Source organism: Strix uralensis, chromosome 1, assembly GCF_047716275.1.
Source record: "Strix uralensis isolate ZFMK-TIS-50842 chromosome 1, bStrUra1, whole genome shotgun sequence".
NCBI lineage: Eukaryota > Metazoa > Chordata > Aves > Strigiformes > Strigidae > Strix > Strix uralensis.
In genome coordinates this window covers 122,803,417-122,828,873 of record NC_133972.1, presented here as the reverse complement: position 1 = coordinate 122,828,873, position 25,457 = coordinate 122,803,417, and positions in this window count along the sequence as shown.

Genomic DNA, 25,457 nt, shown 5'->3' with positions numbered 1-25,457 from the left:
AAGAGACCAAAGGGAGCCTGGACAGTCAGGATGAAGGCAGCCTAGCATGCAAGGGGAGGAGACTTGAAGAAAAAGTTTGGGAGAACACACACAGCAGTGGGGTCAGAGCATGGGAGAGGACTGAAAGCAAAGGGAGGGAGATGCTGAGCAGGAAGAGGAGAAAGGGAGAAGGTAAAGATAAAAAAGAAAAAGAGGAAAAAAAGAACAAAGGATGGTAAAACACTCTTAGTACGAAAGTCATTAGTTTGACGATCCCCAGGGAGATCCCCATTTAGCCAGAGGTATGTTTTGGGAGCCCTGCATGGTGGCAGGTTGTTCATTGACTTTCCCGGCCTTCATCAAAGTTAACCTCCATTAAACATAGCTGATTATGTTTTATCAATATTGCAAATGGAAGGAGCAACTTTGGGGGGTGGGGGTTAGGAAGGGGTTTAGATTTGTGAGAGTCAGGACATTTTGCTTTTCTTCTTATTTTTAAGCCTCTGTGTTTAAACTGCCTGAGAACTGAAGAACCTTCACTAACAGGCTGTACTTCTCTCTGACCTTGCAGATAACCATGAACTAAAACGCACGGTTCCCTAATTGCTGTTCCTGATGGCGCTTTACAAGCTTGTGCTAAATTTAACGAGGAGGAGGATCAGGCTGAAAACTTTTCCAAACGTTTCTTTCCTGTGGCAGTGGGAAGGATTGGAGGTACAGGTCGCTGTGTGCCTCCTGTGGAGGGCAACAGAAGTGCAAGAGATACAGAAATACCCAGAATACCCAACTGTACTCTATGTAACTAATTCAACCTGAGACTGCATGCACATATATCGGCATTTTATATGCCCATATCAAACATAATCCCAGGTTTCCATGTTGTTGGTCACAGTCCCTGGACTTCAGGTCCTGCCACACATGCCCATGAGGTTGGTACAACAGGGGAGGACCCGAGGCACGAGGACCCGCTCCTTGGCAGGGGTCCTCCTGCCCCACCAGAATGGGGATCCCTGCACAGTGACAAGGACACGAGGCAGCAGCCAGGCCTGCAGGGACGACGTGTGGCTCCTGGGAGGCTGAGCACCAGCCAGCACGGCTTTCCTGGCACACGGGCATGAACGCACCCGTGCTGGGCCAGCCTCGGTGCCAGGACTTATCGCTGACACACTGTAGCTGCTGAAGGGCATTTCTTTTTTTAATTTTAGAAGATTTTTTTTTCCAATTCTGTCCCTTCTGGCCTGGTATGTTCCACGCTTGTGATATTTCAGAGGAAGCAGATGTTGCTCTGACCACAGCAATTGTCACAGTGTTTAATAGGCTCTTAGGCAAAAGACTCTCGGCACCTTTCACAAGCTGTATATGCCAGCCTGAGAGTTTCAGATGACACCAGGGCAAAGCCATCCCTTAGGAGGCTCACAGTGTGTCCAAAGAAAGACCTTACAACCAGGAGACATCAGATCAGCTTGAAATTACCTGCTTATTGAGTTAGTGCTGCAATCAAAAAAAAAAAAAAACTTGCCAGAAATGCACAGAATAAAATAAAAGCTGGAATTTCAAAATATCGTTTTAAATATTCACTGATCAAGTAAAATGGACTACAAAAATCTATTTAGAGTTGGCCTCTGGTTCAGTGGGCAACTTAGAGCCCTGGAGAGCCCTTCATGGGCAGGAACATGGATTTAATTACTCCTCGCTCTGTCCCCCATCTCCCTGTGCCTCCTCTCCCTGTCTCTGTCTGTCTTTAACAGGACTGCAAGTTCCTCAGGCCAGTGACTGTTTCTCCCTTGAGTTTTGCATATTCCCAGGGCAGTGAAGCTGTCTTGGTTGTTTCCCCAAGCTGAGCAGTGGCAGCAGGAGCAGCAGCAGCAAACCAAACCTTTGGGCATGCTCGACATTGACAAGTACCACTGCTGACTGTGTTGACGGAGCAGAGACTTTGTACTGCATCAGAGCCTAGGCTGTTGTGTCTTTTCCAATTGTATTGTTTGGCTTTGGAAAAGAGGAGAAACACATGACTTACAAGGACATGGGAGATTCTCCCATGTTCCCACTGCATATTTCAGTCAAGCAAAATTAACCTCTTCACAGGAGGTGAAGATTTAGTGTGGGCAGAATTATGGTGAGGACGGTGGATGCGGCAAGGAGGAGCAGAGCAGAAACAAATCAATTCACAAACAGAGGAAACATAAAAAACTGCTGCAGATAATCCAGTACAAAAAAATGTGGACCAGCTGCAGTGAGCTACCTGTGCTGGAAAAAAGGCTCAACCGCCTGTGCAGTACATGACACATGAAAACCCAGACTGGTCTGAAGGATTAAAGAGCCACGTCCTTGTAGGTGCGTACAGCCAGATGTGATCATGGTAGTGACAGAAGTCACTTCAGCCTCTCAGAAAATATTTAAAGGAGGCCGGTGGTTTCCAGAGTGTGAGGGACAAGGGCATGGAGAACATACAGAGGGAAAGGGCTGTGGATGAGCTGCACACAGGAGAGGAGCATTTAATAATACTTGTTTGTGTTGCAAAGATCTTGTTATCCATTTATTTTTCCTGAAAGAGCATTCAGCCTTAAAATAGTGTAGGAAGCACCAATTAAGTCAAACGCCCACACTGCTGCAATACAAGGAAACAGGCTGTCAGTAGTTAGAGTACCTGAGTTACATTTTCTCCCAAAGGCTGTTGTGTTAAACCATCCAACTGAAAACCCAAACTCCTGCCCAAGAGTGGTGGGGGTTTTCCCACCTGCTCATTCTGCCTGAGCATGCCCAGGTGGGCGGCTGCCATCTGGGTCTTGTGGCGTGGGGAGAGGATATCAGCAGGCAGCCCAGGATGACAATCCCAGGGTGCTACCGTAACGCACCAAGAATTCAGCAAAATATCTGAACTCATTGTCAGTACTTTAGGGAATAATCAACGCAAGAATTCAGGTTTAAAATGTCCCATAGGTCTTTCCTGTTTCTGGCCATACGTGGATGTGGTGGGATGTAGTACCTGACAGTGCCTATGTGAATGTCTGGTTTCATTTCTGCTGGAGTCCAGGCTGGAGCAACGACCCCAGCCACCTCGGGGGCAGATCGGGAAACAGCAATATCAGCAGAGTTTGACCAAAATTATGGCCTTAGAACCAAAAATACAGCCCTTTACAACTGCTCATGTTCCTTCCCTTCCTTGCCAGCCCTGGCTCCAAAGTCAACTGCTGCGGAAAGGTGAAGAAAACCCTAATTCTAGTGCAAGTGGCAGTGGGAATTGGCACCCAGAATTAACCGGTTAATAATAATCTTTACATTTTTCCTAACTGCTGTGTTCTAGGGCACTTGAATTAACAATTCACCAGGCACGTTCATTTTGAATGACTGCATTGAAATCAGCACAAACTCAAACAGAAGCCCTATAAAAAGCCAAAGCTTTATCGTGTGCTTGGTGGTGGCAGCAAGAAGGCCTGTGGGAAGGAAACAATACCCGTCTGAGCGGAGCGAGGGTTTATCTGCTTGCCATCAGAACAGGCCAGTCATGTTGTTTTTCCGTCCGTTCACCATGTGAGCGGGCTCCGGTGTACAGTACCAGGCTGTGCAAAAGCTCGCTCCTGGGTCCTTCTGTTTGTAGGGCTTGCTGACATAAGGTGGAGTTGAGGTTATTGTGGTGTGGGACATTTCCTGCCCCAGGCGCTGATAACCGCAAATCCCAGCAGCCTTACAGGCTCCCTTTGTCCACTGGTCCAGGACCAAAGCTCTGTATAGCCTATACCTGCCCAGCCCAGGGTGAGCACCCTCTCATCCCTGAGCCCGAGAATGCTTCACTGCACACTGACTGTTTCTCTGGCAAGTTGGGGATGCTGAAAACCCTTCCGCATGCAGAGTCCTGCTGAACTTTTTACCTCCAGGGGCAAAGGAGGAGACTGAGGAGGGGTCTGTGTGGGGCAGCCCCATAGTCTGAGCACACATTCCTTCACACCAGAAGTAAAAGGATTAAATTGACTGCTAAAACCTGGCGTCATTTATACCAGCTGAGGTGTAAATGAAGGCCTTGCCATGAAAACAGCATTAAGCTCACTTTGTGTTGTCTGTCTCAGTGTCAGTGTGGATGGTGGCAGGGTGATGCCTCCACATTAGCGTGTGTCCCCTGCCCAAGCGGTCAGTGCGGTCGTGCCAGCTGACGCGCATGACGACATGACTCTGTGTGTGGCTCTCATGAGCAGAAAAGCAGTGCAGGGGATGTGTTTTCATAAAGAGGTGATACAAGAGTAGGTGTGGACAGTCAGCCAGGAGAAGGATGAAGTGTGGGGATGAGGGAGAGGGGAGCGCAGGCGCGGGAAGGTTTGACCACCAGCTCCGGAGACATGGGCAGCACAGAGGTGCTGCCGCAGGCAGTGCGGAGGGAGAAGGATCGCTCTGGGAAGACGATGGAGCAACAAAGGGGTAATACCCAACACAGTGTAAAACCAAAGGGTGTGGAGCCCTGAAAGTTTCCCTGAAACTCTCCCAAGTTTCTCTTCCAAGGCGTGCTGCCTACCTACTGCAGGATCACCTCAGGGACCGAGCTCTGCCTAGTGCCGAGTGCACGCTGCAGCAGGGAGGTAAAGGGTGGTTACATCTCTGTAAGTAAATAAAATGTGCTAGGACTGTCCCCTGGCCCGGAAGCCTGCTAACCCAGCGCCGTTCACAGCCATGCAGCCAGTTCTCGTGCCTTGTGGCTTGGTGGGCACAGCTGCTGCAAACACCTGAAATGCTCTCATCTCATCTTGGGGGGTGGTAACTGGCATGTGCCAAAACCATGCGGGTACAGTGCTAACAATTCAGTGATACAGAATGTCTACATCCTGGCCTTGTTTAATTTATTGGCATAGATATTGCTGATGACCTGGAAGCTTTACCTGCTAGCATGGAAAAATATCCTCTTTCCTTTTTTGATCCTTTGTGTGTGGGTGACAACCCAGACTGGATGCTCCCTGAGCTGCCCTGTACTGATGCTTTCCATGTCCAGAGTCATCAGCCAAAGCACGCAGACTGTCACTCCCACTCAAGCAGACTCTGCTGCCCTGACCCCTCTCACCAGTGGATTATACTGGCCATGAGAGCTGAGGCTGGTGTTAGAGAGATCGTCTGGGTCTGGTTAACTGCTTTGGCGGAAGGCAGGGGGTCAGGGTCCCTCCCACCAGCTGGGCATCGGGACCATGCTGCAGGAAGCACCAGGCTCAGAGTAAGCAGAGTGGCAGCACACACTCTTGAAGACTGGCAATGCCTTGCTTTCAGGGTTGGTGCTGATACTTGACAGGGAGGTATTAACTAGCAGGAGTATTTTACCTGGACTCACATGAAGCCCTGTCAGACTGCGCCCTGTGGCTACACTGTGCTGCTGAAACAAATGGCAGTCTCCCCAAGCACCCTGGGGGGCTTACGAGGTGTCCCTGGTGCCATCCCTTCTCCCAGCATGGAGAGCCTCCAGCACTACGGCTGCTTGCCAAAAATCAGCCGTGCAACGGCTTTGGTGTGGGCCTGTGCACAGCAGAGCAGAGAGTGTAGTTCGGACAACTAATTCAAACCAGAGGTTGAGGATCTTGGTGGCTAGACCTTACTATTCATGAGATATGCATCGCTCCTTGCCTCCACAAGGAGCTCAGCAGTTCCTGTTACTGCTGGTACAGAGCTACAAGCTGTGGGATGCTACATTCCTTCCTCAGCAAGCCAAAGTGGTGGAAGCACTGAAGACTTTCGCTTTTATACAGTATTTGCTTTACTGCATTCACACCAGCTTGGGAAAACAGCACTAATGCCATCAGCTACCAGTGTCTGTCTCCCATAATCAAATATCCTGCTCCCCGTGAAACTCAGACGCTGGGCACCAAAGCTGCTACTCCCATGGGGCTGCAAAGCAGGAAGATCCCCCATCTTCTGAGTAAATTCAAGTGAGAAAATAATCTGAATAACATGTTCTGCTTGCCTCTGTCTGCAGCCACAATGCCTCACACTCACAAATTACTCAGCCATGGGAATCAGACCAGATTTCATTTAACACAAATGCTAATTTATCAGGTGTTTCATCTCTCTTAAATGTTCATTTCACTGCCATTTGATCAGGTAACATCCACATCTTCCATTTGGGTCAGTGTTTCCCTACCCCTTGAATGCTCAGGGCTCTCATTCCTCTCCTTCCACTTTGTCAGCCAGAGTTCACCTGATCTGGGCACTGCCATCCTCTCCGAGCCATCTCCTTACCCCTCATGGGGACGGACCCCTCTGCCCAAGGGCGCTGCTTTGCACGTGATAGTGAGCATGGCAGCAGAGGCTGAAAAAGGCCTTGGGAAAAGGATATGGCAAATACAGCTAAGGTGAAGCCACTCTTACATTAAGTCTGTAACACTAACAATATTGTGAGTCACACCTCGGAGACTCCTCTTATCTGCAAGACTGTTCCCCATACCTTAGCAGTGGCCAAGCCATGTCATGGGCAGTGGTTTCTCTTCCCCCGTCCCTGTGGCCCTTCCATCAGCCGGAGGAGGTTCAGTGAGCATTTGGCATGGAGCAGAGACCCTTTGATTCCCATCTTGAAGGCAGTTTTTTGAGTGTTATCACACCAGTGAGGGGATGTCCTCTAGCCGCATTTGAGCCGGAGTTTCTGTCCCAGCTTTTCTAGAGTCCAGCGAGCTCCTCTGACCAGCCAGTCGTGCTGACCTACTCACCAGCCACAGAAGGTATAAACCAATCCGTAGAAAAGATGGGAAATAAACAGGCAGAACATGCAGGACTGGGAATGTATGGGCTGAGACTGGAGCAGATCCCTTGGCTGTGTGTGGTTTGGCTAGGCTGTGCCAGTAAGAAGGAGCACAGGTTCAACGCTGCAGAGCAATGAAGACTGGAAGGGAGGGAGAAGCCTTGGATTAAATCGCATTGGAAGGGAGGGAGCGTGGGTACAATAAGCATACCCAGTGTGACACCTCAATCAAGGCCAAACACTTCATCCGTCTCACTGTGCTAGTCACTGCCTGTAAATTTTGCTCTCTGTGAATATTCCTCCTGGCTCCCCCAACTCGACCCAGATAATGCCATTTCTATTCAAGTTGTTTAAACTAACAGCAGCACAATTTGCAGCCAGCGGCTTCGGCCCTTTGTGTTCATTTGCTCAATCAACATTGACCCCCTGGTAAGTGACTTTCAGAGAAAACTGTCACTGGCAGACAATGGGCTGGCAGTTAACAGCAGCAGTTTTGCGTTTAAATATTCGCAGACACTGGAGTAAAATATCTTAACCCAAATTTAAAAGGATAGACACCTCCCCTCAGTGCATGGGGCTGTAGAGGCAGCATGGAGACGAAGGTGGCATTCCTTCATCCCTGTCCCTGTGCTGGGAAGGTTAGAGGAAGGCTTCTCCGGGCGGTGAAGCCCACTGCCACTGCTGGTGCGTGGCCTCCTGCCTTCGCTGCACGCCGCCAATGGGGAGCACTCTCTCTGAAGGACATGGCTTTGCTTTGAAATACTGCTGCGAACACCCGCGCTGCCTGGGCTCAACAGCCCCCTGCCACCGGCAGCTCTCTGGCATCGCCCCCAAACCTCAGAACTTCATGAGAATAATTTGCCTCCCTCTCTGTGGCTCACTTAAAACATTTATTTTGACAATGAAAGCGATCATTAATTCCACCCATTGATTTATTTTTCCTAAAGGCCCATTGTATCCCTTAAATGTGCATGATAACTTGCCATTTGAGATACCAGCAAGTAGTTTATAGACTTGTCTACCAGAAAAAGACATGTCAGTTTATAAATGGGCTGGTTAATGTGGCTCCCTTGTGGCAGTGTCCTTATTTTGCTTTGAAAGTAAAGCTTGATATTGTTTAAACTTTAGACAAATCATTACTGACTTAAATTGATATGATTTTCTTGCGTAGCTGAGACCTAACACCTCCTGGTTTTGATCATGCCATACAAGTACTATATACAAGCAGGTAGCTGCTGTTGGATGACAGGTTCCTTGTCATCCTATCCAATGAGGATAAGGCCCCAAAATATTGTCAGGCATCCTGTGACCAAGATGGAGAACAGATCAAGAATTAAGTAGCAATAAATGCTTTCGGTGTAACTGTTTCAGACATTGATGTATGTCTAGAAATTCCCCAACCTTTTCCCTCCGGTCTGTGACTCTACTCAAGCTGAAACAGTCATTCCTATCCTCAGTGCAGCTTTTTGTGTCCCTCGGTTCCCTCCCTCCTCTCATCTGGGCACCCATATTAAAGCTTTGAGGACTACTTCTTCTCTCTAGATGGATGTGTGGGTCCTTTCTTTTTCATCTTACCTTACCAGCTTTCCTCTTAATCTGTCCAGGAAGCCCCGTTCAGGATGACCATCCCCAACAAGTGCAGAAACCAAGAGAACAAGGTGGACGTCTAGGCGTTCACAGGACATTCACCATATACGTCATGGGACATCCACCACATACGTATCTTCGCTGTACTGTCCACTAAAATCATGATAATAACTGGAGAAAGCACTGTTGTTTGTAGCCAGCATGCCCCAAACAGAGTCCCAAGAAGAACTGTCTCTGGAGTACTGGGGTGAAGGTCGGTGCAGTTGGGCTTCTGCAGTGTAGCCAGTTGTCAACTTTTAGTGGACATTGGTATGTCTTCCCTAAAGATTTTATCTGAGTCTTTCCATCAAATATCTCTACTTTCACATCTTAGGAAAAACAAAACGGTATTTCTAGCCTTTCTGTCTGCACAGCAAAGCTTGACAGGCAGATCCTCCAAAGATTCAGAAGTCAGAAGGAGAAAAATGAGGAGTGCCTTGGACTTTTTTCTATTTCTTCAGATTTTCAAGAGTCTACAGCTCTTTAAGCCAGACCTGACTGCTGCATGTGTGATGCTCTGGCAGTGCAATCTGGCAGCCTGGGCTCGTGTCAGGTGATGAAGCTCCAGGTTTTACATAGCTTGAGAAAACCACGTCTGTTTTTTACCACCAGCGTTTCCCACACAGCATACATTAAAATGAAAGCTAAGAGGCTATGCCAACATAAATCACCCCGTGCACCTTCTGCCTGCTCACAGACGCACAGAGACCTTGCCTATCCCAACAGCTATCGCCCTGCAGAGGCCCTCTCCCTCCTTCTCACCAGTCGTGCCACCAAGACCCGGCTCTCCTGGGGGTCTTTCCCTGGGGATGTCCCAGGGATGTGCCCCACTCTGGGACCGGCTGGCAGATTGATCCTGGCTCTGCAACACGGGATGGCGAGCCTTCCAACGCACCGTGCATTTTGGGAAGGTAAATACACAACCAAAATATCCAAGCTGCAGGGCAGCTTGACCTTCGAGCGACCCTTAGCCTGACCTAATGCTGGTCACTCTCACCAGCAGATTTGTTTATCTTGGGACCTTGAGCCTCCTAACCTGAAAGCACCGGGTTGTCTCCCAGCTCCGAGACCTGTGGTGCTGGCTGCCAGCCCCTGTTAGGAAGGCCCCACGAGATGCAGATTTTATTTTTAGTCCCATCCCCAAGACCTCACGCTAGGCAAGCGGCAGTAATCCTGCCAGAAAAGCCCTGGTAAGTTAAATCAGAGCGTGAGCCCCTTCCCCAGCCTGCAGAGCAGCTGTGGGCATGCACTCGGGAAATGGCTCTGAGAGGGGCTATTCCTTTCTTCAGAGCTTGGAGGAAATTTTCCCCAGGGGTTTCCCCTCTTTTGGCCAGAGAACTGCAGCGCGTAGGGGGAAGCAGTTAGGACAGCAGATGCAGAAATGGGGGGAGACTTTTTCTTACCGTAAGAGAGCAGGATGCGGGGGGGTGGGGGGGCGGCAGCAGGATGCATCATTTCGGGAATGTCTGCTATCCCAGAAGTGAGTAGAAACAACCCATCTGAAATATGCAGAGCCATTATCAGCCCAGGGCTTAAATAAACTTTACTGTCCATTCAGTGATCAACCTCCCTGGGAGCCGCCGGCTCCATTCATCACTGTCACCTTTTCAAAGTGACTGTGATGACAGTTCATGATCATTAACTAGTAATGGTGTGCTTTGCATTAACAGGAGGGCACATCAAACAGGCAGGCTTGCAGCTCCAAAGTTAACTAAATTATATAATAAACATTCTCCAGCTAACCATGTACAGATGGTGACAAAAGGTGGGACAAAGTGGCAGGCAGGAGAAAGCGGGAAAGGGGCGGGTGCGTCAGGAGAAGCAGCACTTCAGTACTGTACCTATTGTGCCACTCACCCACTCCTCCACTTGCTATTAATTAGGAATAACGAAACATGGCTCTCTGGCCAGAGGGACCGGAGCTGCTCGCTGAAGTTGCAGAAGTTTTACTGTCAGCAAAGTTGCCTTAAGACTTCAGAGATTTGCTGTGGCCGCAGGCTTTTCTTTGAGTTTTGTCTTTTTTTTTTTTTTCTCCAATGGCATTCATTGCAGGCAGAGCTGAGGCACCCCCAGCAGAGTTTGGACGGGAAAGATTGGAAATTGAAAAGAAGAGGATGTGGGGAGGGAGATTTCAAACACGTCCTTCATCTCGGAGGGCCGGGACAGCTCATCACCACTTCCTACTGGTACAGAGCAAAAGCTACAGGCCCCGCACATCCTCGGTGCATGCTTGGAACCAGAAGGAACCATGCTTGAGCAGGCCCACCAGCTCAGCCAGCTCAGGGAAAACAGCCTTGTTTGGAGAATAGTTTGGGAGGCAAGAGCTCCTAGCACAATTCCCAGTGCAATCCCTACTGACTGAGAAGCATTAAAAAAAAAATCTGATTTTTTCCATCTATTCACTAGCAAAAAAGGCAAAAAAGCCATAAATCGTTTTAGTACAATTTATTATATTATACTTGTAACAAGATCTTTCACACAGATGAAAACGGTGCCTAGAGTTGGGTTCTTAAGTCCATAATTCAGCACTTTAGGGAAATGGAAAAATATTTTAACTGAGACTACAGCAGGAGCTGCCGGATGCTCAGGGTTTTTGCAAAAGTCCAACAAACCCACTGCAGCAAAGGGATCTCCTGCCACAGGCTTCAGCATCCTCTCTACTTAAATGCTTAACTACAGATTTCAGAGATTTAGATTTAGGCATCCATTTTATAACTGCTCATCTTAATGTTTTAGATTAGTGCAAAGTCACAATCAGGCAGACTTTTGTGTTCCCATGACTTAGAAATTAAGACAAATCATCAGTCACTGACAATTTGTCTTCCTTCACTTCCCCACACCTCAGTTCCTTCAGCAATCTCTCAGATTACGTACTTTTCCATCATTTACCCAGCTTTCATGTCAAAGTCTTCACAGAAAAAAGTCTCAGAAAAGGCCTCAGTTTTTATCCTAACCTAGAGCTGGGGGAAAGGAGAGGGAAAGAAGCTGGCCTGATTTTTACAGTTCTTCTCCCCAACAGTGCTTCAATCTGCACTTGAAGAGCTGACACCCCTGAATGATGCAGGAAAAGTTTTTGGATGTGTGTTTTCAAAGACCATTGATTTCTCAATGATAAGGTTATCTATGGGAGGCACTGGTCTGTGCATGTAACCGCCTGCCTCTGAGCACCATGGAGCTGGGTGACTTTCCCACTGGTTTGCTGTAACTGTGGGGAAAGTTGTTAGAATTCAGATTTTTGAAAGAGTCTTTTAAATATGGGTCATTCACTGTTTGGGCGCTTAGTGTTGAAAGCCTGTGGCTTGACTTTTTGAGGTGCCCAGAGCTCCCACTTGTGTTAGGCAGGGACAAAATATACCAGGTCAGTGGGAATGCCATGGGGACTAAGTCACTTGTGCTCACAGGGAGCCCAAGAGACTTGCAGGCAGAAGGTCCTATCACAGTGTTTGAGCAGAGAGACAGCAATTCAAAGCACAATCATCTGCTGCTGCCACCTGCCCTGCAGAAGTTTAGGAGGTCGCTGGGTCCCTGCACCAGGATGGCAGCAGGAGGACACGAGCTCTCCCATCTCAGCAACATCCCTGTCAGCTCCGGCTTCTGATAAAAGGGGGGATGCTCCAACGCTGCAAGCTGTGAACTGCTTCATCTGCGATATACCTCCACCCCTGCCACTGCCCCTGCACAAGGAAGCACCTCGGGGAAATGGGTAGAGCAGATACCATTGACCGCTTCAGCCATCTGAGCTCTTTCCCTCCTGAGGCACAAGCTGGAGCCCTTCGAACTCCCCTGCCATTGAGGGGAGCATGTCCCACTTTGTCCCCAGCTTTCCTGGGTCTGTCCTGTGCTATAAGTCTGAATTAAAGACTGTGTCTAGTCTGGGTCTTTTACAGCACTGCCTAACTGAGCACTCACATGCTCTATTCAAGGGTGACAGAAGATCAAAATAAACAGTTGTCAGACACTAAGGTGAAACATCATGTGTAGTCAACAATTTAAATAAGGGGGCACAGGTACGGCAACATCCCCCTTCAAGGCTGAGGAAATGGGAGAGAGTAATTAACTTCCCATACAGCTTCCCTTCTCTCCTTTAAGCTGCAGGAAAAGAAGTGACAGTGTCCAAACACTAGCAAGCCAGCTAGGACACCCACTGTCTTTCATCCCCCTTCTCGTGCCCTGCCAGGATCCCAGCTGGGCTCCGCCGCCTGCCCAGCACAGCCTTTCTCCTTGGGAACATGTTGGGACACAAAGTCTATACCATCCTACGAGGGATGAAAGGCTTTCAGGAATCAGATAGGATGAAGAAGCCACATTATTTTCTCAAGAGATTTATACTGCTCGTGGGACATTGCTTAACAGATCTTTCTGTCCCTCTTCCTTGGTCCTAAAACAATGCTTCTGACAACAGAAAGGCAGAAAACTGCAATTGGTTTATGATTTGTTCTTTTATACATGCAGATGTTTCACAAACATTTAAAATAACAATTCACCCTGGGAATGTAGTGGGTGAGAGAGGCAACATGGCCGAGGACTTCTGGGTCCTATTCCTGGTCCCATCAGTTGTCAGCTGTGTCATCTCACCCGAGTCACCACAGGATTACTTTGTGCCTCCGCCTCCTGGCCCTTTCTCTGCTGCATTTCTTTAGATGGTGAGCACGTCGCGGGGCAGAAACTGTTTCTTTTAAAATGTTTGCACAGCGCCCAAAATAATGAGAACCCTATGTGTGACTGTCTTGCAAATGAGATGCTTTGTATTTTAGTATCGACATAGTCTTTCAGGCAGCCCTAAAGCTGATATTGAATGGGAGCTGATGGACTCAGATGTACTTAAAGCAAAAACAAACAAACAAACAAACAAGACCTAAGCCATAGTGTAATATTAACCATATGCCCCATGCAGGATTGACAAAGATTTTGCACTTATTCCTGAAGGCCTGTGCTGGGCTAAAGGTTACCGTATGCTGTAGGAATGCTCTGCAAACACCAACGAGTGGCCATGAAAGTTGAAAACTTGGAGTTACTATACAGTCAAAGGTGGTTAATTGCAGCTTCTGCAACCTGTTTGCCAAGGTATATAGAGCATTCAACTGCTTGGTTACAAGTGATGTTAGCTTTTCTCCTCACACATGACTGACTAATTTTCTACATACCATTTAGAAGAAAATGCAAATAAAAGTGGTTTTCAAAGAGAACAGGATTTCTTCTCCAGAGTGGCCTCTACAAACCTTTATGAGTTCTACAGTGACTGGTAAGGAAAAGATCAAGAGCCATAGCTGAGTGGCTTAGAAAGGGAACTCTGATATTGCCAGGTACTGTTTTCTGGTTATGCTGTAAGGTCTCCATCTATTTTGCAAGCAGTTAACTCCTTCCTTACACCTCATGCATCAGGCAACGTCCTTTGGCCTCTGATGTGGGCAAAGGTATGTGATAAAGACTGTACTTTCCAAGAGTGCTCAACTCTTAAGTGCTATGGACATTTCATCCTAAATAAAGAGCAAGAACGAAGATGGACATCAAGGAACCTGGATCCACAGAGGCTACATTTATACTGACAAATGGTGTCTGTTGTTCTTTAAGGACTGTGAAAGCAGGGACAAGAAAAGTGGGGCACACAAGCACATCAGAAGCATGAACAAGATCAGGTTTATATCACCATATTGTGGGACCCAACTATAACCAACAGAAATGGAAAGAAAACAGCTGTATTGGTCTGCCAACATCACCCGGATGGAGCTGTGTTCAAACTGAGTGATTGGTGTTCTTCTCCCAGGCATGACTCAAGCTGCGGGGGAGGATGTTCCTCTGCAGGGAAGTGTCTCGTTGTTCACAGAAACTAAATGAAGGAACATACTGAGATGAGGAATGCCAAGCTAAAATGCAATAGGAAAGTGCCCCTAAGGCACATATGAGACTTCCTCTGCCACTGCGAAGCGTAAACTCAAGAACACAATTACAGAATATACGAAGGTGCAAAAATCACTGGACATCAGTCTGACATGGAGGTGGAAGGCAGAGTGGGAATTAGAACTTCTGACAGTATAATTCAGCCATTCTCTTATGGTCTTGGTTCAAATGTTCAAAGGCAGGTGGTGACTTAGGTTCTTTAATTGCACCAGAGTCCACTGAGGCACCTCTGTCCCCACCATCTAAGCAGCTGAATAATCTGTCACGAAATGCCTGCCCTGGTATCTCAGCAAAGAGCTACTCCAAACCACTGGCTTCCTTGGAAACATTTGTCCCCACCCACACTTTGTTCCTTCTTCACAAAATTAAAAAAAAAAAAGCCAAAAACCTAGGAAAACAAAAAATGGCAAAGCCATTCCCACCTAGAAGATATGAGAGACATTGCTAGTAAAGCGACTTAAGGAGGAAAGTGTGTCAAAAGTTATTTTATTAATCCAGACAGATAGGAGAAGATAGGGTACAGGATTCTGATACTAAGCTTTGCCCTAAAGGTATGGGAAGTATAGGCTGCAACTGAGCAAAAGGGAAAACAGAAGAAACCCTAAATATTGATGGCTGGAAGGAAAGCATTACCTGAAACTGAGCAGACTAGATCCCTACAGCTGGATTACCATTTCCTACTTTCAGGAAAAGCACTCCGAAAAGACAAAATGGCAAGCTCAGTGCTGACTAGGAAGCAGGTCTGGTTAACATTATGAAAGGAACTGTATTTCCCTTCCCCCAGCCTCTTCAAGGGCCAGAGATTTGTGTGCAAAATAGCTCGAGTTTTTCCCTGTGGTCAAAGACTGGTGTTTTATTTATTTGCGGTCAGTAACGTTGGACTTCTGTCATATTTTGCTGTGGTACTCTATTATTTAATAAAGTCCCATGGACACTGGCCAATGTTTTTGCTTGACAGGGACTACTTTCTGACATTGCACCTGGCCAACAGAATCATTGTTTTATTGAGAGAGGAGGGGAATTAAAGGTACAACAAGAAATTGGTTTATAGCCTGAAGGAAGGGGAGTTGTCAACCCTTGCAGTGTTTTTTTTCCTTAATGCGTTAGATGAATACAGCTGCTTATGCCACAGAGCACTTGTGTGTATATATCAAGCTGCTTTTAAGTCCTTCTAAACAGCGCATGCCTCGGTGATTTCCCACTGCAACCAAAGCAATAATGTGCCTGGCCACTGCTTAAGAAAGGATTGGGTTTTATCCTTTCTAAAAGTCTGGAGCAAGATCCCTCAAACAGCTCCGTATTCCCCTGTCCAAGGAAGCTAACCCAGATCTTGAAGTCCCCTGTGCTGACAGCCATCCACCATAGTAAAATTTTATAGCATTTCCTCAAGGCGAGAACCCTTATCATTGCTCACCACTGGCCCAAAGCCTTTGTTCCCATGCTGCAGACCTGAATCTTGAACATTATTAGACTTTTGGGATAGAGGCATAACATAGTGACACCATGATACCAGTCCTGCTACTGCAGGGATGAAGACAGTGTGAAAACAGGGATCTCTCTGCCTTCTCAGTGAGAAGATTTCAAGACAGCAGCTACTAGGCCTGGGAAAATAAACCAGGCGAGTTAGACAAGAGAAAATTATAAACTGTTGAAGTTCTGGAGTACTTCCAGGTATTCAAACAGGTAATAGATTTGTTTAAATAAGTGGAAATAGTTTCAAAATGTCAACTTCACCACATTGTCTAGCTTCTCCTTTCTCATCCAGCTCCAGTCCAGGAGGTTTCTTCACACATGAGCTCAGAGAAAAGCACTTACTGCAGAAATATATCAAAACCCCACAGCATTTCAGGGCAGGATTTTCAGCTGGCACATGTCTAATGCTTTCATGATTTCCTGTTGGGCAGATAGCTTTGGGGAAATGCTTATATGACCTACTGCCCAAAGAGCATCAAGGAACTATCCACAGAACTAAATAAGCAAGCTAGATAAATGCAACACTTGCCACTCTCTTGTTGCCAGAGTCTTTAAGGTTGTTGGGTTCATCATAACCCAAACACAAATTTCAGCCAAAACTTTACAGCTAGTTTCGATTAAGTAGGTGACTCTACTGACTTCCAAAAGAGCAGAAAAGAGCAGTGACCCTACCAAAGACCACCAACAGAAATCAACAGGTATGTCAGAAATAAAAAAATATAATGGTATCTCATCTAAGACACAGCACATATTCGCTTCTCACAGGAATGAGAGCATTTTGAATCAATATCGATAACCCATTAAACTCCACCCAGTTTATTTAAAGACCTTTTTACCTTCCCTATCACAAATAAATGTTGGATATCGACTGCTATTTGAATCTTTCAAAAACTGTTCTTTTTCTCTGCAGCCCTGGCTAGGACAATAATAATATATTCATGTAGTACAACTGTCTACCTGTAAATATTTTATAAATATGAATGGACTATAACTTCAGCACCTCCTAGGTTCTGTAGATATTGTTCTTGATCCAGAGGTATGGGAAACAAGGCAGATAGTGATTAGTGGTTACTCACGAGAACTGTTGCTGGTTAGATGACACAGATCTCCCAATTCTCATCAACATTCACAGACTTCAAGACAATCCCCCTTATTTATGTTAATGAACATGAATCGGCTGCAAGATTTACACCATTTTGCATTTAGTGCAGCATCATACGGAACTGAAACTTGGGCAAACCAAATTTGACAAACTGAACTCAAAGCTACCAAGTACAATGAAGCTTGAGAAAAATATACAGCTGCATAAAAGGAAAGAACAGGGGGGAGAGGAGGGCAGAGAGCGAGAGAGACCAGGAGAGACCAGCATGGTTCACTCAGGGAACAGCTGAAGCTCAGAGAATCCACTCCAGCGAGAGCTGATGAAAATCTGACTCAGTTCACTCCGTTGCTCAGAGAGTGACTTGTTCCTCCATATGCTCCATAACAAAAGCACTCCTGATGTCAGTAACATGTGGAGAGAGCAAATATTTCTCAATTGCAAATGATTCATTGACTCAATAAGCATCTGGCCTAAACATCTGATATATATTTAAAATTCAATCTATTTCCTAAAAATTATTCCTTATTTTTTGAGTGATCAAACGACAACAGTAAAAAGCTAACAGGATAGTCTTTTTTGATGCCATTTGTGATCAGAGGCAAAAGCTGTTTACCATTGGTGTGGACCAGATTGGGAGCAATTCTTTGCTAAAGCCCTTCAGCTGCTCCTTTCTCAAGCAGAAGAGACTGAACACGTGCACATAACTCTGGGCAGTTAGCAACCAACGATGCTACTGGGGTCTGTGGGGAGTAATTCAGCAGGAGAGGTGCTGATAACATTCCTGTGCGGAGGGCTCTTCCCAAAGGCAATTAGTGACTCACGCTGCCATGCACACACCCGCCCCAGGAGGACACCGCTCCTGCTCCAAGTCACACCCTGCACCCCTGGTCTCTATCAGATGACTTTTGCCATGCACAGAAACCATCAAAAGTTACAGATCAATTTATCACTTCAGAGTTGGATCAAATACCAGCCCTCCAGCTCACTGCGGCTCCAGTGAATCAACATTTTATACGGCATTAAAATTCTCTTGCGATTGCTTTTAACTTTTGCACAGCGTGTGCCTAGGATTGCAGAGTGGGGGTTCTCCTGTGCAGCCAAACAACTGCATTTTGTAGGGCAGTTTCAGCTGTGTGTCTGGAGTTACATTCCTCCTCTCCTGGATGATCCAGTGCAAGGCACTTCAGCTCCCTGCAAACATTTCCCTTCTCCATCTAGAAACAAAGCAACCTGGTCACAGGGATTGCTGCACACAGCATCCCTCTGTGGTATGCAGCATGGTCGGGATTTGAAGGAGCACGACACAAAAGCAAATTGTTGTCATTCACTTCTCCAGCATTTTAACTTTTCTTCCCCATTTTTGCTGGGTTAAGGTTTTCTAACATAACAGGACTGTCTCTGGGTGTCTGGGCTAGATTTAAAGTTCAATGAGGTTCGTTATTTTCCAGGAAACATTCTTCCTTCCTCTCCTTCCGTGATTGTTCCCACAGGTTTTAAAGTTTCTTGTTGGGTTTTTTTTTCCTCCCTTTCTGGGTTTGACCTTTGTTCAGTTGCTCTTTTAGTAAGAGTCCTGTGAGTCTCACAGGTTTCTCCACAGTTGTGGTCCCAGTTTAAAAGGGAATTTAGCTGGGCAGATTGCAAGTGTCAGAGCTTCAAGCATGGGCTCAACCTTGGTTCTCACCTTACTCCACATGGAGATTTACACCTCCCAACAGACTGTACAAGGGCTGTTGCTCTCATCAGCTCAAGAGTTCATTCCTCCCCCTGTCTACTGCAAGCAAGGATGGCTACAAGAAAGGCAAGGTGTTTCACCTGTGCTTTGCAAAATTTAAGGCAGCATTTCTGGGAACTGAAGTCCCCTACTGAAGCAGGAATACATTCCTTGCGAGGCATATCAAGGCTGTTCATGAAACCGTTATATATGTGTGTGTGGGGATGTGTCTAAAATAATGGAGAAATAATATAGAAATAAAATCTGCCATCTTCCTCCATCACTTCCCACAAGCGTCTCTTCTCCACTGCCAGGTAAGTACTTAACATCCTAGCAAACTTGACTACATTTATTCTGAGCTGCTTAATACCACTTTCCTGGCGGAGAATATAATTCTTCAGACAGGTGTCATCTGACCTAAAGCCTCCACATCTTTTCTGTCCTTCCAGCATAGTTCATTTGGCTCATGACTGCTCCTGTCCTTCTTTCCTAAGGATCCCTCAAACATAGGCCAGCATTACAATGAATACTGCCCTGCCCACTGCCCGCTTGATGCCTGCTGTCTTTGCCAATCTAACAATGTATGTACTAAACACTTTAAACAATCATCTAAGCTGCTTATCTTGGAAGGCTCATCTAGAACCTCACTGCTCAAATGACGGGAATTTTCTCTTAAATCTACAGTTCATGGCTCTCTATACTAATTTATATTCATGTATACACCTTATACTAACTTACACAAATTTTTTCTTATACTCTCTGTCCTTCAGTTCCAGTTACTCTTTGCGTCTTTCCCCTTCTGTAGCTACTGAGCGCCAGTGAAGCTAGTTTAGCCTCTCACAAGACAGGTTTTCCAGCCTCCTGGTTATTCTGTTAGCCCTATGCTACACCTACTTTCAGTGCGGACTGGTTTTTTTTTTTTTTTTAATTCTTTCTGTGAAGGCAGCTGTTCAGAGCTATACACAGCATTTCACACGAGGTCTCTCTCGACAGCACCTGGCTCCGCAGTATGACTACAACGCTCCCCTCTCCACTGGAAAGGGTTGCACTGATACTGTATCCAACTCAAACTTCCTATGACTCACTAGAGCACCCCAGCTTTCACCTCCTCTGAACCCTTCGGCTTCAGTTCATTGCCAAAATGTTTATTATTTCTCCCTAAATGCTGTGAGATCTTATCTTCTGCAGTATTACATTTCACGTCACTTCTGCTACTGTGATTATTTTGTTCTCCTTATGGAGATCCAAATCCCACTCTTTATGAATAATGTTTCCCAACTCCAGGTCATCAGCATGCTCCTACATTGATGCTTCGTGAAAATATTAATGCAACTTGGTCGCCAGATTTATTCTTATGAATCTGAGCCAAGAAAACTCCCTCAAATCTATAATTTCTTTTTCCCACATAAGTCACTGCTGTTGCCTTATTAGCCAGTTCCTTAGCCATGTTCACTAATAATTTTAGAAGAATTCAACCATTAATAGAAATTAAAATATTGTAAATGCTTAAAATAGTTGTGAAAGATGAAAAAACTGTGTATTTTCTATCTATAAATACAGTTACATTACAAAAGGAAACAACCCTGCTAGTCTGTCGTGACAGTTTTTGCACTTTTTTTTTCTCTTGGTCACTTGCCTGCACGTATTTAATAATTCCTTCCCTCAAAATACGTACTGAATATTTTTTAGTATTTGAGGCTGGGTTGACAAGGGGGTAAGTATTAAAATCCCATAACACTGGCTTCTTAAAAATAGGTACTTACATTTGCTGTTCATTAACCACACACTGAATTACCAAATTCAATAGTTTGAATCAAAGTACTAATAAAAATCACGACGAATAATTTCATGTGTGAATTTTTCTTGGTTTTGTGAGACAGAAATGGAGATGAAACTCTTCTATTGGTGCTACGTGTCCCAGCTCTGCCTTCATTAATCAAAGCAAAAGGAATAGGCACTCCTAATTTGAGCTAGCTGAGGTAAAAACTTGTGTTTAAAAAATAATCAAACTTGAAGGTCTTTATGAGCTAGTAGGTTTTAAATTCTAATAACCCCTTTCCCACATTCTTTAATTCAATCTGCCAACAGATACTACAGTGTCCTTTACTTGGCTAGACTTTACTTTGAGCTGATGCTGCATGAACACTCCCCTCCTGGTAGTGAGGAGAAGACCCCAGACCGGCAATATCTAACCAAGGCCCTCCAAGTCTTCCGCAGTGTCTTTTTGGCACATTTGGCCCATGACTGTTCCTGCCTCCCTCTCCAAAGAATCCCTTAAATACAAGCTGCATTAATTGCTTTGCCAGATGCCAGTTGCAATTTCTCCTGGGAAACATACAGGTTGATGCTAATCTCCCATGACACTGGGAGATTACAAGTATAATCCCTCTGGTGATGACAAAAATAGAAAATATCCTGATTTTCCTCTTCTATCCTCATATAAAGGCAGTTACATGGAAGAGAGCACCCCATAGATCTGTTGCCTACTGAGATACATCTGTTCAATCCTCCTTCTGTATCAAATTGCCCTAAATTTGTGACTCTACAGCTAAGGATTGTCCATGTTTCCTTCATTCCCAAAGAGGCTTATGGGTTTGGAGACAACTTACTGACCAAACACAGCAAGAAAAATCTTATTTCCACCCCTTTGGATCAGATCTAATGCTGGAGACTAAATTCAAAGAAAAGGAAAAAAAAATAAGGTAGGAAAGAAAGAGAAGCTGTGGCAGCTGAGGACAGAACTCCAAGCCAGGACTTATTCAATATTACCACAAGCAATTCTGTTAAGCTAATAAAATCTGCATGAATGCTAGGTAAGGCAAAGACTCACACAACCTATCAATCAACCCGTTGGCACCAATCCACCTTTCTGGTAACCCACCACACAGCCTCCCTTTCAAGCTCTCGGTTCCCTGTCAGGACAAGGTGGTGGACAAGGGCACTCAGACCTTTCTCCTTTCCTGCTGTTTTTCCATGATGGCCTCATCACCCAGGAGCAGGCTGTTAAAGACAGGCACACACATGCTCTGCTGCCCATATTCATTAGTAAGGACTCAACACACTTGTAAAGCGAGGAAAACCAGGGTCTCTGAAAGTCAGAGAGCTCAGCACCCTTTCTGGGGGTACCCAGTGCCTCTGAAGATCAGGCCCCCGGGTACTCGCTATGTGAAGACATGAATAGACCTTTCTCTCTGCTCTTACCAGAGACACTGGCAGCATTGTTAAAGCACAAGCACAACCGAGTCTAACGTGGCTGAAAATTTGGCAGCTCTGCGCTGGCCTTTTTGCTTCAGTGTGATCAAATGGCAGCACTGCTCACCGAGTGTGCAGGGCATGAAAGGATTAGCCGCCCTCCCCCAGTAAGCAGGTGAGCTGAAACCCTTTCCAATTCACTACATGTCAGTTTACAAGTAAAACATAAGGTATAAATGCAGCTATTGTTAAGGTGAAGCAGCCATCCTGGCTGGGGAGTTAGATTAGCAATTTACCCTTTGTAAAAGGATTAGCAGAGCCCTATTGTTTCAGTGTTTATTTATCAATTTGCATTTTTAAAAGGGGTGATATATCTGACAAGGGCCCACGTTCTCCATGTACCCTGGGCCACACAGTTTTCTTCCAACTACCCATTGCCAGAACCTACCAGAGCATTTTATAGGCCAGAAATTGAGGAGAAACCAAATCTTTGGCACTGCTACTGCTCACAACGTTTGTTGGGCTGGCTGGCGTTCCTAAGTCTTTAGCTGAGAGCAACTGCTGAGTTGCTGCTAGCCCTGTAGATTAAACACCAGAACTGGTTTCCCACTTCTCCTCAGATAGCTGAGCTGAATGCACAGATGTTTACAGCCCATTCATTGTAGTGTCTCTAAGCACAAGGGCTGCAGCACCCAGTCTGTGGCAGGTCACTCCCTTACATGAATCACTGGCACCAAAGCAATGAAGCCTTAGGCTGAAGCATCTCCGTAATTATCACTGATTCCACACTTGCAGTCTTCAAAGCCCCTCAACTAATTCATACAGCTTTCACTGGGCTCACAAAAGCCTTTTTTTTTTTTTCCACTGACTAGGGTGGTTGAAGAAATTACTTGGCCCATTAAGCACAGAGGTTAGCACCAAGGCAGCAGTTCTTGGCACTCCAACATCTCCAAAGGGTCCTCAGCTTAGGTTGTGTTGGGCGCTTACACGGTCTTTGGGCGCCTTGTAAGTGAGTATTTATTGCTGCAACGACCATTTCAGTCTCCACACACCACAGGGACTCCTCGCTGGAGTTCAAGTTGAGGGAAGCGGTTTCACACCAAGCTGCTCGCAGCATGGGAGAGGGGGAGCACTGCTCGCCCCAGCAAACTCAGCTAGGAGTGCAGGCTGGCCATTTGGCAGACAACAGCTGCTCGCTTGGATTAGGTAAAAATTCCTTCATTGGAGGGAATGGGGATGTTTTGGAAGGTAAGTGAGAGAGCAGATTTCTTAATTAAAGTGACGCCGGTGCATTTGTGCTCTGGTGCAGCCCCACACCCCACTTTTTCATAAGACAGCAATTTAGGAAGCTATTCTTTTAAACCATAAAAACAGTTCAGAAGACGAACAAGCATCCAGCTGTGCTAAATTACTTTCCTACTCCCCCAGGACCCAGCAGCAAACTACAGCATGTATTTTACAGGCATATGATTTATTTATATGGAATAACATACAGGTATTGGTTTTGACCCGTAAAACCCCTCTATGGCCAAGACCCTACATATCCAAAAGCCTTCTCCCAGCCTGGGCTTCACCGCCACAGCTGTGCTGGAGCAGGACCTCCGTTCATGAGAGGGGGAGAAGCAACTGCAGGGTGTTCTCTTGGCTTTTTGTAGCTCCCTCAGCCCACCCATTTATTTTTTTTTCCCAAACAATTCTAGTTTGTTGATCATCAGGCATCTCGTACAGCCAATTCATTTTTCCTGGTCATGGGGGAAATGAGGAGGCTCTGGTGGGACACACTGTAAAGATCTTAAAATATGTTCTGTGCTGATGGTTTATTGCAGATACTCTGATTCATGGTTGAAGAGGGAGGCCAGGAGTGGTCTTGATTAATGACATGAATTTTAGGAATGATCAAGGAGCACACAGGGCAAGCGACAGACATTCTGCTCTGACGAGTGCAAACATTTAATAAGAAAAAACCCCCCACAAAAGGGAGAGCGGCATTTCAAATGCAAGGGACAGACCCTGTCACACAGAGCTTACAATTTACATTTAGATTAGCACAAGTAGCAGTAACATTACAGGGGAGGCAGATAAGGGTTACAACAACAAAACTTTGTGGCTGGCCTGCATTGTAATTTCACTAATTAGAAAAAATGAAATGTTTCTAGTTAATAAATCAGTGCTATTGACATTTCCATAAATTTGAGGGAGGTACACAAATACCTGTGGGATAAACTCTGATTGGATTTAGCCATTCTACTCTCTAGAGTAACAGTTTTCAGTCAACAGTCTTTGAGGTCTGCTTTAAAGATATGTGAAAGGTACCTTAAGAAGAAACAAGCCTATTCCCTAAACTTACATTCACTGTATATCCCTGAATATTTCTGGTGGGCAGGAAAGAACAAATCATGTAATATTGCAAGCAATTTCTCTAGAATGACAGATAGGGAGAAAATTTCTTCCTCTTCTTCCTCAACTGAGAAAATCAATTACCACATCCTCACAGACAAGGGCTGGCAATCTCCCAGTGCTTGGAGCTACTAACCTCTCTATAGGAGCTGGACTAACAAGGCTGGCCATCGGAGAGCCTTCAAGTGCCTGTAAACACCAACCTACATATGAATGCCACAACTTGCAAGCAAGTCTTCTCAACAGATCTGCAGAGGCCTCAGTCATCTTTTAGACTGGACTAGCGTAGCTGTTACCAATAAATATCTAATCATACCTTAACATAGCAACAACCCGCATTGATCTATAACCAGGTGCCATGGGTACAATACACCACAGCAAAGCAATGGCACCACCACCACTGCGCTTCCATCAGTGTTGTATGCTCCTGTCTTCACAAAGCTGTGGCATGCTCTGGGAAGGCAGCGGTGGTGTTGGCACACGCAATTACTCACAGCTCTTCCCATAACAGGGCCCATCTTCCTTCTGGTTTGCCAAGGTTTCCCCTCTCAATATGGAAGGGGAGAAGCAATTGCAACCCTCCAATACCTCTTGAAACTCCTCCACAGGATGGTGTTAGCAGCCTAAGATCCCTCTGTGAAGACAACTGCCAATGCCAAGAACTGCAGTGAAGTGTGGTTTCTGTCTGGCTGTGTTCAAGGTTTGATACTGTAGGTAGAACAGCTACCAGCCATGGTTGAAATGAGAGCTGTATGAACACGACTGAATATATTGCCTGCTCCAGAAAAGAATAGAAGGAAAAAGTCAATTAGCACTGAGAATGCCTTTCCATTTGGCTAGCTAGAAACAGACCAGGGATCTCTTGGTATTGTTAATATTTAAGCCAGTTTATTTTTCTATACTGGATTATCACTAGATTTTCAGACTAATACTCCGCTCTCATAAACTTTCTGGATTTAAATGAGGAAATAGAAATCAATATACATTCAAAGCCAGATGATCTTTAGGATGGCAACCACGTTCTGGCAATTTAGCAGAATTCGTAAGCACATGTGTCTGGGGCGGGACTTCAGCACAGAAACTGGAAACCCTTCCAAAGGTATCCTTCATTGCCATACTTCAGATTGCCCTTCCACACCTTGCCAAAATTGTTCACTGAGTGAATGAGGCTTCCTGAACACAGCAATTGGCTGGAATCGAGACACTTCCTATTTTAACTCCAAAAATACCAAAAGGCAAATCAATTATGGTTTTAGAATGCCTGCAGTTGACTGCTTTAAGCAAAACAAGAGGTTGAGAATCACTTCTTCTTTGTTTAGTTTTAAGGCAAGCAGAGGGAAGAGATATTGTTAGAACAAACAAAAAAAAAAAAT